The sequence below is a fragment of the Narcine bancroftii genome, chromosome 6 (genome assembly GCF_036971445.1).
Source record: "Narcine bancroftii isolate sNarBan1 chromosome 6, sNarBan1.hap1, whole genome shotgun sequence".
NCBI lineage: Eukaryota > Metazoa > Chordata > Chondrichthyes > Torpediniformes > Narcinidae > Narcine > Narcine bancroftii.
In genome coordinates, this window is record NC_091474.1 from 139,863,534 (window position 1) to 139,876,663 (window position 13,130).

Consider the following 13,130-nt stretch of genomic DNA (forward strand, 5'->3'; position numbering starts at 1 on the left):
ACAGCAAGACCATGAGGAAGTGTGAAATAGAGTGAGTCAAGTGTGAAGATAGAAATAAAGAAAGGAAAAGGAAATTGCTGGAAGAGAAAAACAATGAAGAAAAATAAAATAAAATCAAAATGCTAAATTTTGTTTTTGAAGTTTTCAACAATGAATCATAATTTGAAGGAACAAAAGTTCCATCATATCAATTGTTCATTAATGAGACCCAAATGGTTCACTAACAATCACCAATTACCAGGTTGACAAAAAGCTACTTTTATTCTACGTGATTGGTTGATGTCCTGTGAAGAGGCACGTTTAGTGTAGCAGTTTGCATTGTGCGATTACAGCACCCGCAACCCAGGTTCGAATCCAGCGCTGTCTGTAAGGAGTTTGTACATCATCCTGGCGTCTATGTGAGTTTCCCCAGATCATCCGGCTTTCTCCCACCCTCCAAAATGTACGGGGCTCTTGGTTAATTTGGATGTAATTTGGCAGAACATGCTTAACAGGCCAAAATTGGCTTCTACCGTGCTGTAAATAAAATGTTAAAAATTTAAATTAAAAAAAACATCAGTGGATCAAAATGAGGAAATGCTGCAACTCACGCAAATCACAATCAGATTAGAGAGGAAGGTGAAAATAAGTCTGTGGAATTTGACCATCCTACCCTCATTTATGCCCTCCAAGCAACAAACGGTTGATTTGCACACTGACACAAGTTCGTCAGGCACAGTTAATTGTTTTCAGGAAACTAAAGGCTCTTCCCCCACCCCCAACCCCCCGAAATAGTAACTGCTTTAAGGCAAGTTCATTTTTTAACTTTTAAGTTAGCTTTTACCTCTTTTTTTTGAATGGAGGGTATCTTTCTTTGATCTGCTTATCTCTTCTTCCGTTGGGCAATTAAGATTGCCCCTCTTTCTAGTCTCCCCCAGGGGCTCGCTCTGCATTTCTTCCCACATACCCATCATTAAGGGTGGAAGCTCTTATCTGATCCATCTCCCTGCACTTACTTCAAGTTGATAAGCCAAAAGGCTGATGAATACCAAGGACTTCCCACAGCGGAGTTATCATTGATAAAAATGAGGTGATGTATCCTGTTTTTGACAGAGCCGTACAAGAATCTAGGCTCCATTCATCTTGAGGAGCCTTATTACATTGAAGATCAGAGTGGGTCTTGATCCTGCGATTTATCAAACGGGCGTCACTCAGAGATATGGCCCGTGATCAAGTTTTGAGACAGTTTTAGAGATCACGGATGTTTTGGTTATCATCTTCTGGAATTATTCCTGTGGATTGGAAGGGGACAAACGTGACTGCACTATTTAAGTTAAGTTAATCAATGTCAATGGCAATAATGAACACACCAAAGTTAATAATAAGATTGAGCAGACTCTGTGTGATTCTGTTGGGAGTTCCGTGAGAATGTCACCGACAGAGTAATATGAAGGAGAGACCAATAGATGTGATGTGATTCCATTTCCTGATGGCTTTTGCTAATATCCTGCACAGGTTAACAAGGTTAGGGCACATAGAATTAGAGATAAGGGACTGATGTGAATTGAGAGTTGGATTGTTGGACAGAAAGCAAAGAGTATGAATATTTGACAGGCTGTGATTAATTGTGCATTGCAGGCATTGGTACTTTGATCCCCACTATTCATGAACTCATGATTTACCTGTAATTTGAAGTTAGCTGATCATGCTAAACTAATTGGGATGGTGAGTACTGAGGAAAACAGAACAGGGCTTCGTGGGCACGTGGGCAAAAACACGGAAGGAGGAAAAGTGGATGGTCATCCATTTTGGTACTCAACACAAAAAATGGTGAGAGATTGGGTCGTGATATTTAAAGGGGCCTGGGTCCACTTGCACACAAGTTAATGAAGACCAACATGCAAGTGCAGCAAACGATTAGATGGGCAAAGAGTATACTTTGTTTTATTGTGAGAAAAGTCCATTACAGGAGTCGGAAAGGCTTATTACAATTGAATAGGGGCTTAGTGCAACTGCACCTGGAGAACTGGATAGAATGTTGGTCTCCATACCTGAGGAAGAATGTACTTAGCATAGAGGAAGCACAGTTCATTGTTGAGGATGTTACCCCTGACTAAGGAGACGAAGAGTAACAGTGTGAAAATAAGGGTTACTCATTTAAAGAGAGATTCCTTCACTTGGAGAGTGGTGAGGCTTAGGAATTATCCACTAAGGTAACTGCAGGAGGTGCATAATTGTGTCCATTCACAACAGAGATTGATAGATTGGTGGGTGTTGAGGGAATAAAGGGATGTGGGGATGATGCCTGAAAAAGGTTTTGAATTGGAAGATTAGTCATGATTGCAAAGACCTCCCCTCCAGCACTGAATTTTTTTGTTTCATTCAAAGACATACCAAAGTTTCAAAAGCGACAGGGGCCCATGAGGTTAATTGGTAACATGGGTATATTTAGGCTGTGTGGACTCATTGTCCAGAAGGGCCTTTCACTCTGTTGTAGCTCTAAATTAAAAATTAAGGGTTCTGAGAGCTCCTGTTTGGCTAATGTATGTGTTTCATTCCATTCTCCCTCTCCCTTTTCCTGGTGCAGGGCTGCAAGGACTTAGAACTGCTGTTACTCCCTTCCTCCGGTACCACCTCCCGGACAAGGTGAGTCCCTAAACCTCATCTTGAAACCTGGCATCTCTGTTTCTGAGCAAGTGTTAGTGAAAGGTGGGGGTGCTGGATATCATCACATGGGCAGGAAAAACAGTCACCACCCCACCCCCCCCCCCCCCCCCCCACCTCCAGCTCTGCACATGAATGCATGAGTGCATGAGGAAGACGTCAGGCAACAGAGGATCCCAGGGCACTAGGTCTGAGCCAATGCGCAGTGAATTCCATACAATCAATACACTTTACTTCCTTGTGCTGAATAACCACGTAATCACATAGCACAGATTAGGTTATTTCCGTTGCCAATTCCTCTGGACTCAATCTAACCTTTGGCAGTTGCAATGCTAAATCTTTAGTGGATGTTTAACTGCTTCCAGGAATGAGGTGTTAGTGAAATTGGCCATTATTGATCATGAGGTTTGAAACTCCTCGTAGGCACTGAATATAATTGTGTCATTTCCTTGTGCTGAAATAAACATACAGCCTTCTGAACGATTTCTTTTGTTCACGCAGAAGCAATTCAAGCCCGTGGATGTTGCTGAGGCTGGAGATCTACAATGATGAGTAGGGTCTGTGTGGGCTGAGGTTAGTTCCTTTGAAAGAAACAAGACTGAGGGAAAGGTTAATTGATGTGCATAACATTATGAGAGGTCTAGACAGAGAAAACAGCAAAGATCTGTTTCCCTTCATAGGGCTGCCAGTAACTGGAGGATGGAGATCTGAGAATATATGTTTTAATTTTCCGATGGTGGGAGTTTAGAATTCCCTGCCGCAAGTGTGGTGGAGGTCGAAGCCTTGCCCACGTTTGCGCAGTACCTGGATTAGTACTTGAAGCCATTGACCGTGGAGTGGGCAAATTGGATGAGATGAGATAAAATCATGAAATCATTCTCAGACACACAAGTAAAATGCTGCTGCTAAGCAGCCACTTTGTAAAAAGAACAACCTCAATCAATAGTATGCATTAAATTACTCTGCCACAGAAAGATGTAGGAAGTATAAAGAAAAGTCAGTTACACCTAGTGCAAGAACAATAGTTCAGTAAAAGAAGTAGTGCAATGGTGAGACAGGTCTTTTTATATCCAAAAGTAGTTTATGGTTAGGTTAGGAGGAGGTGGGGGTTCAAGAGCCTGAGAGTGATGCGGGGGGGAGGGGGGGGAACAGTTCTTGAACATTGAGTCTTCTGAACCTTCCACCCAAAGATGAGAAGAGGTTGTCACTGGGATGATGGGGGTCCCTTGTTAGCTCCCTTCTTGAGTCACTGCCTTGCATAGATGTCATCAAGGAATGGGAGGTCAGAGCTTGCAATAGAGTTGGCTATTTTGGCTACTTTCTGCAAACTTCTGCAAGCATGGCACTCAAATAACCAAACCACACTGGAATGCAGGCAGTCAGTAAATTTTCTGACAACATGCGGAATCTCCTCAGAAGGTAGTGGCATTTGTGTGCCTCATTTACAGTTGCCTTGATGTACTGGCTCCAGGCGAGCTCTTCCGATATATGGACTTCCAAGAACTTGAAGATATTGATCCTCCCCACCACTGTCCCATCAATGCAGATGGGTGCGTAATCCTCAGCCTCTCTTTCCTAAAATCCACAATAAGCTCCTTGGTCTTGTTGATGTTGAGAGCAAAACTGTTTTCCTAGTACCGCTCAACCAGTTTCTTGATCTTCATCTTGAATTCTATCTCATCAATTCCCATTTCTCAGCCAACAATGGTGTTATTGTCAGAGAATGCATAGAATATATTGGAGCCAAACTTGATGACACAATCATGAGTAAACGATGAATCGAGCACGAAGCCCTGTGACTCCTGCGTTGACGGTGATGATGCTGATCCACATGATTGGGGTTGGCGGATGATGAAGTCTAGGATCCAGTTACAATGTGTGAGCAGAGTCCCAGATCTTTTAGTTTGATCATAACCTTTGCTGGTAAGATGGTGTTGATGCCAAGCTGTTGTCAAAAAGCAACAGGCTGCCGTAGGTGTCCTTGTGATCTAATGCGTAGAGGAGGGTAATGCAAGATGGCACTTGCCATTGACCTGTTGTGGCTATAGGCAAACTGAAGTGGATCCCGGTCCTTCCTGAGACAGAAGTTGATCTGCTTCATAATCAATGTCTCAAAGCACTTAATCGCAGTAGATGACAATGCCCAAAGCCAATAATTGTTGAGTCACCCTGCTCTTGGGATTTACCTGAAGTCCACTTTTGTTCAAGACGGACATCTTAGCCCAGATAATCTTCTGTATTGAGAATTTCTTGATTTCATGATTCCAGTGTATGGTATGGCATCCATGATGGCCAGCATTTTTAAAATGTATTCTGTGGGTGGGAAACACAATTTTTTAAACAGAAAAAATGTAGCAGCTGAGAATAACTGCTCATCATCAGAATTTCTGACATATTTTGTGCAAAAAGAATGTTGATTGATGTATGTTGTCATGGTCTCTGCAGGAGCCCGTCCCATTCCTTCCCACATTTCCTTAGACTTCCCTTCTCCGTCTTTCCTTAATTTACCTTCTTTGCCTGCTATTAAACGGAACACCGTTTCTCCTCCCTACCTACCCCACCCTGTCACCCGGCAGACTTCATCCTTCACTTTTCTCTGGCTTCCTTTTTGCGCACTTTCCAGTGCTTCCCAAACCAAATTCCTTAACTGCCAACTTTGATGCTTTCACTCACACTTGTGTCTGCCCCAACAAATGAAATATCTCCAGAGATCAACCAGTAATTATATGAACTAGGGTACATTTTATTGCAAAAGGCAGCAATACATTTATTCTTAAATAATTTTGTCAGTATAATTAATTGCCACTGGTAATCTCTTGTTTCAATTATCATAAGTAGATGGAATGGTGTTAGTAGATAAGTATAAAAGAATAACAACTGCAGGGAGAACGGAGGAATATACATGTGGTGGAAGACGGTACTGTGAACATGTCCTTACTGGGCCGGGCAGGCTGGCCTGCCTTCATTACCCATAGCCTCTCCATATTTGATCGTACCTCAATACATTTTCATATAAATGTCTGTTTATTCCACGTGGTTTCAATAAAGGGGCAGCCTGGTTGGTGGAGGGGTGGCCTGGTTGGTGGAGGGGCGGCAGGGTTGCTGTAGCATTTAGCTTAACACCTTTAAGGCACCAGCAATCAGGACCAGGGCTCATATCCTGCAGGAGGTTGTGCATTCTCCCTGTGTCCGTGTGGATTTTCCCGAGAGGCTCTGGTTTCCTCCCACCATTCGAAACATACTGGGGGTGTAAATTGGGTGGCACGGACTTGTGGGCCAAAATGGCCTGTAACTGTGCTGTACGTCTAAATTTTAATTTAAATGTTTGTTTTTCATCTTTAATGTACATACCAGTGAAAATCAGACATGTCAAAGATACTGCACTGAACTGGAAGAAAAAAAATTTAAACAATCATATAAACTGCAAAATGATCATATTCAAAATTATGACAGATATACTATTTTATCTCCTTACTCTTTTGGTGAAGGCTTCAATCCACTGAAAACAAATTACATTTCAAATTATTGTGCATTCCACACTGTAATTTTGAGGTATCCATCGCTTTAAGTGGTTAAACCATTTATTTTTAATTCTTTGTTTAGGCTGTTTGACATTTTCATGTTTCATACTGTTCAGAAAAAAGACTGAAGTAAATATTACAAACCACAACGGATGTTGCCTCAATGTGCAAATTAAAGAGACAGATAGAAACAAATTTTAAGTGGGTTTATAAGCCATTTGGTTTTAAAATATGAAACTAAAGCAACGCCCAGGAATTCAATGGGAAACTTTACAGCTGAAAACATGTAAATTTATGATTCATACTTATTTTAAACGCAGTCTTCTCAAGTTATTGGATGATACAGAAAGAAACTCATTGTTCTACCATGTTCATGCTGACTATGGTACTTATCTGTACTTGTCTCATTGAATCTGGTTTGCTGATGTCCAATTTATTTTCTCCGACTTCATGACACATGACTTTCATGGGAGGGGAGTAAGAGTGAAAGAGCGACAGAGAGATTTCAGTGAGATAAGAGCTCGAGAATAAGTTGAAGAGAAGGGTGGAGGCTGGGAAAAAGGGTTGTGGTGAGAGAGCTGAGGGGAGGGAGAGTGGCAGATGTTGTCGTGGGTGGTGGATGACAGGCAGGAAGGTGGGAGAAGAGGGTAAGGTGAAAAGTAGCTGGGCTGGGAGGGACAAGTGGTCAGTGAGAACATGAGGTGTGATTACAGAATCCAGAGGGAGAATGGGAAATAGAACAAGAGCCTTTGTCTTACTCAAGCTGTTGAAATATACATTTCAGTTTGAGATTTGTACTATTTCTCTCTCTCTCTCTCTCTCTCTCTCTCTCTCTCCATCCCTGTTCTCCTCCTCTCTCTCCATTTTTTTTGTTGTTTTTAAAATACATTTTAGCAAAAATAAGCTTTGCCTATACAATTCTTTCAGATTTGATGCATGATTTGGGGGTAAATTTCCTATTACAGATAATTCATCATCAGGTTTCTGTATTGCAGCTTTTATTGATGTAAAGTCAAGTCTGAATAGTTCCATTGTGGCTCAGATGCTGCCAGTATAGAGAGCTCCAAGTGTCCAGGTTCAGTAATGACATAAACAAGTTTGGAGGGTAAATTTCAAATAAGGGTATTTATGCCCCACAGCAAAACCCAGGCAGTCCCCAAGTATTGACGGGGTTCCATTGCTGAGAACTGTTTGCAATGTGAACTATTGGACGTGAGCATTTCACAGAGAGTGTGGGAGAGAATCAGGGAAACAGCTGTAATGGGTGAGTGACCAGGTGGGTATGTGGAAAAATCTGTTAGAGCAAGTGAGTGAGGTAGATACAATTGAATGTTTAGCTCAGGTCTACATGGACAATTTGGGCTGAAAGGAGAGCAGCCTCACTGATTCAGTGAGTCTGACCATCGCTCCCAGCCTGCTCTGCTCAACCCAGCCCCTGATTATTCCATCTGGTAGAACAGTGGTTCTCAACCTTTTTCTTTCCACTCACATACCACTTTAAGTAATCCCTTTGCCGTCAGTGCTCTGTGATTAACAAGGGATTGCTTAAGGTGGTATGTGGGTGGAAAGAAAAAAATTGTAAATCACTGTTTTAATCGTACCAAATTGACTCATCGTGTGCACTGTTTCATAACTCCACAGGAAATGGGCCAATGACAATTTTTCTCAAGCAAAATATTTCAGTAACAATTGGGTCTGGAGTAGTAATTCTCAACCTTCCATTCTCACCCACATACCACCTTAAGCAATCCATTGCTAATTACAGAGCACCGATGGCATAGGGAATACTTAAAGTGGGATGTGAATGAAAATAAAAAGGTTGAGAATCACTGTGATAGAAGGTAGCTGCAGCCTTGCGCAGCTGTCTATCTCAATCCATCCCTCCAGAGCCCCCAGTGCTTACTCACATGTGGAGCACAACCTAGGAAAGACCAGTATGGATAGGATCAGTGAGCCAGCAAAAATTTAGTAAATGGAACTTGAGGAGAGCCCATGTCCCTCTAATGCAGGGGTTCCCAACCTGGGGTACATGTACCCCCAGTGGTACATTTGCATTTTTCAGGGGGTACATTGGGTCTGAGAGAATAACCACTACTGTACAATACATGCTGTTGTAATCTGCAGTCAGATTGGACAATGTCGTTTTATTTTTATCCTTAATTTTAGGGGAACACGGGAACCTATAAAAATGCCCAAGGGGTACATAGGAACAAAAAGGTTGGGAACCCCTGGTCTAAACATTTCCAGTCCACAATCCTGTCTAAATATTTTTTAAACATTGCAATTATGTCTGTCTCTTGCACTTCTACTGGTGGTTTGCGTGAAATATCCACCACTCTGCACGAAGAAGGTGCAACAATACAGAAACCTTATGATGAATGAACTGTAATAGGAAATTTATCCCCAAATCATGCGTTAAACCTGAAACATTTTTAAATCTTTTTAACTTTAAATCAATACCCTCTAATTTTAGGCTCCACTACCCTTGTAAAAAAGATAATGACTATTTACCTCACCTCTGCCACTTATAATTTTACAGATCTCCATAATGATCTCCTCCACCACAGACTCCTATGTTCCAGGGGAAAGAGTTCCAGCCTCTCCTAATCACTCAAGACAACCACTCCCAGCAGCATTCTCATCAACCTTTTTGCATCCTATCCAGCTGAATGACATCATTCCTACAACTGGTTAAGCAGAACTGTGTGCAATCCTCAAAACATACTAAGAAAGCCACCACAAACAAATTCTGCTCTATCAGTGGTCTCTTCAATCTCTTGCATAGATATAACATGCTGATTATCAGCTCCACAATGACGACTTCCTTCACATGTGAAGAATTGTTCTGGAACATCCTGTTGCTTATTACAAGGAACTAGGAAGGCAAATCTTGCCTCTTCCTTAAAAATGACTAAACTGTGAAGCTTAGTCCTAAAACATAATCCCTTCTCACTCTCGCCACAGACTCTGCTCTCCTTACTGGCGAGTATTTCCATCTGTTTCTGTTTTCTTTCTTTCCCTTCACATTGTTGTCAAAACAGCAAGATATTTTAAACAGGGGCACATGTCAAATGGCAGGGAGACTTTTTCAGGCCCATGTTTATATTGACAGGAGTTTCCATTTTGACACTATGGTTTTCTTTAAACCCAATATCAAACTGCAATACTCAAATGTGGCGGAGAAACTCAGCAAATCACACAGCATCCACACACAACGTAAAAGGCAACTTCAAAATGTCTTGTGCCATCAATTTCCTATATATACACAAACAAGGTAACTTTGATTAGAGGGAGGGGGTAGATTAAACATAGTTTTTAGGTTTTTTCTTTTATAATTGTTTATTATCACATTTAACTTGGCAGAAATGGGTTTAACTTGGTTATTATAGATCAATTTTAATCATTAGTTTCTTATGTTGATCAATGAACTACCGGTGTAGTTTCATCAATTTTTTCCCTTTTTTTATGCTTACAAGATGATTTGTTATGTGCTTCCCTTTAAAAAAATTTGTATGTAAGTTTACGTTAAACTCAATGAAAATATTTTTAAAAATATTTTCAGGCTCAGGCCTGAAACATTGGTCGCCTTTTACTCTCTATGGATGCGTGACTTGCTGAGTTTCTCCATGACTCTTGTCTATCGCACTTGACCCCAGCATCTGCCGATTTTCTTGTTTAACACCACAATCAAAATGATTTTTAATCTAAAATAACAATCATACATTTTAGCTTTTCACTTTGCATGGTGGCCCTTGATCATGCAGATTGTTATCTTAAAGGAAATGTATTGTTCCAAATATTTTCATGCACAGGTTAATTGTGTTGCCAGTGAATCACCAGACCTAAGACCTCTCCATTTCATGCTTCGCTTCCTTCAGCATGCTTCAATTACAGAGATTCCTGAAACCTTGAATAATGTTTAATTAAATGAATGCAGTTGCACTGGGAAGAGTATTGTACTAATTAGAACCCCATTCTGAAAAGACTGTGTGTGTGTGTGTGTGTGTGTGTGTGTGTGTGTGTGTGTGTGTGTGTGTGTGTGTGTGTGTGTGTGTGTGTGTGTGTGTGTGTGTGTGTGTGTGTGTGTGTGGCATAAAACATTCCTCATTCTTCTACTAATGTGTGAAAACTATCAAATGTCAGTAATGATATTCACTTTCTTTATGCATGCCAACTCTAAGTAGAGAATAATCTGTTAAGTAGTGTAACAATTACAGTTACTGCTGTTACAATGAAAGTGAGAACAAGCCCCTTGTGCTTACCCTTTCCCTAACAAACCAAAAGAGCCATCATTAACAAATTCACTGCATCCTCTGCTATTTCTGTGATGAATTTAGTCAAACTGAAACCTTGACCTCGATCTCCAAACTAACTCTGCACACAGGGCTGATCCAACAGAAGAATGGCTCATCTCTATCTTTTTTGTTCCACCTGAGAGTGAAATTGCATTTAGCAATATTCATAATTATCTGTTATTTCTGGCTTTATAGAAATACAACTGCTAACTGGTGGGAGGATATATCGAAACTGCGGCTGTAAAAGGAAACTAAAATATGTTTGACACGTCAAGCCTGAATACTTCATTGTGTCAAATCATAAAACATGGCAAAAGCTGATTTATAATGCTCTTGCCTATTGTCCATATATACATTTCCAACATATAAATAAGTCCTAATCGTGTTATATGGCGAGCTCTCCACTGGCCACCGTGACAGAGGTGCACCAAAGAAAAGGTACAAGGACTACCTAAAGAAATCTCTTGGTGCCTGCCACATTGACCACCGCCAGTGGGCTGATATCGCCTCAAACCGTGCATCTTGGCGCCTCACAGTTTGGCGGGCAGCAACCTCCTTTGAAGAAGACCGCAGAGCCTACCTCACTGACAAAAGGCAAAGGAGGAAAAACCCAACACCCAACCCCAACCAACCAATTTTCCCCTGCAACCGCTGCAATCGTGTCTGCCTGTCCCGCATCGGACTTGTCAGCCACAAACGAGCCTGCAGCTGACGTGGACTTTTTACCCCCTCCATAAATCTTCGTCCGCGAAGCCAAGCCAAAGATATAATCCCCTCTCCCTGTGGACATCAGCACTTCCATATCCAATCCAGTGGGCATTCTTCATGCCCAGATCCAATAGCCACCTTCTGGTATTCAATGCTACCAGCCTTATCACTGGTCTACACATCTCTTGGAATGTGAAAGAGTTAAATGCTATGTTTTTTGATATAATTTAGTGTTGTGTTAACTTCCCTGCACAGCAGACCAATTAACAGCACTGCCAGGATGTTGTCATGGATCAGATAAAAGGTAATAGGTGAAGTTGAAATGCATTTATGGTTAGCGGTGCCGAGGTACAGTGAAAAGATTTGTTTTGCGTGCTATCCAGCAAATCAACATGCACATAGGGATAGCAAATAAAACCCAGTGCAGAGAGCAGTGGTTACAAAGAGAGATCAATTAGAACAGAGCATGGGAAACAGTAGTTTACTAATGTGATACCAAAACTAATATCTTACTGATGGATTAAAACCACGGTGATTTGCCCTGTCAAAAAATGCTCTTCAATTTCTGCAAGGGCAAAAGGATATAAATGGATGTTTCCCTTCTGCTTAGCACAAACCGCCCCCACCACCGTCCTTATTCAGTGACTTATTCATGACCCACTCTCAGCAAATCCTTTCTCATCACTGACTGCAAATGAAGGCAAGATCTTTCATGGTCTCCACACCAAAGAATCCTCATAATCTTATTCCCAATTAGGCAGCTACAGTTCTCCAACTCCTGGTCCTTGAAGTAATTTAATTCAAGCTTATTAAATACCATTCAGTGATTTTTGGCATGATTTCTGTCCTCCTGTGGCTGTTTTGATCTTGGCAGAACTCATTCAAAGGAAGTAATCAGCAGGAAACATCCGAGGCTTTTCTTTCAGTATTATTCCCCACTCTCCTAATGATGGCGATGCTCTGTCCTAGTTATGTATCACAGGAGAAAATGGTATTTTTCTCACGTGAGACAAAGAGCATCGGCAAGCTCTCTGATTGCAGCTCGTCCCAGAGAAAGAAGGAAAACTGGCAGTCTTGTGAAGCTGGAAGTGCGGCAGGTGACGTGCAAACACCAGGGTTTATCCAAGAGGGGTGCACGTATCGCCTTTTGTCCTGATGACAGAAGGATACATATTAGCAGGGAGGCTGGAGAGAAGCCCTGGCTATTTCACAGTACATTACTGTGGGATCTTTTGTTGCACGTAGGAGGCAGTGGCTTACTTGTGACAGTGCAGCACCTTGTCTGTACAGCTCTGGGGAAATCAACATGATATTTGTACTCAGAGAAAACTAGGTCTCAGCTGGAAATGAAATTCCTATTTAAACATAATATTCAGATGCAGCAGGAAAGTGGATACTGATACATTTCTTTTTTGCTGGGAGCCATGATAGTTTGTTTTATGAGCACTGCTGCCAGTCAACCCATACATAGTACAGCAGTAAAAACACAGTGCAGACAGCAGCGTTGCAAAGCAAGATCAGTTCGTACAGAGCAAAGGCAACAACATTTTATTAGTGTGTGAAGTTCACTCAGGAGTCTAATAATGTCAGGAAAGAAACCGTCCTTGAATCTGGTGGGGCATAGTCTCACACGTGAATTTTCTTTATGATGGGAGGAGGGTGAAGAGAACGAACCTGGGGAGGGATGGATCTAATCATATGCTGGCTGCTTTGCTGAGGCAGACGAAAGCATAGATGGAGTCAATAGAGGGGAGGTGTGTTTGGCGATGGTCTGGACTGCGCTCACAACTCTTGGCTGATTTTTATTCACGGGCAAAGCAGTCCCCATACCATGCAGTTGGGCATCCTGGCAGAATAGTTTCAATGGTACAGCTGGAGCTGTTATTCAGTGACACAGGGGACATGCCGAACTTCTGAGAATTTGGACACGCTGGTGCACGTCCTTGGCCACTGCATCGGCATG

The 13,130-nt window shown here is 41.7% G+C and overlaps 1 long non-coding RNA gene across 3 annotated transcripts in view; it reads right to left on the reverse strand.

Annotated features, from left to right (window-relative positions):
• Nucleotides 1-257: 257 nt before the first annotated feature.
• LOC138736527 (uncharacterized) overlaps nt 258-13,130 on the reverse strand; it is a 36,810-nt gene continuing 23,937 nt past the window's right edge. For all 3 annotated transcript variants that reach the window (XR_011340348.1, XR_011340346.1, XR_011340349.1), the window contains 4 exons: nt 5,995-6,031; nt 4,830-4,956; nt 996-1,271; nt 258-516 (listed from right to left, as the gene is read on the reverse strand). This is a non-coding gene — a long non-coding RNA (uncharacterized lncRNA). The remainder of the gene's footprint in view (nt 517-995; nt 1,272-4,829; nt 4,957-5,994; nt 6,032-13,130) is intronic.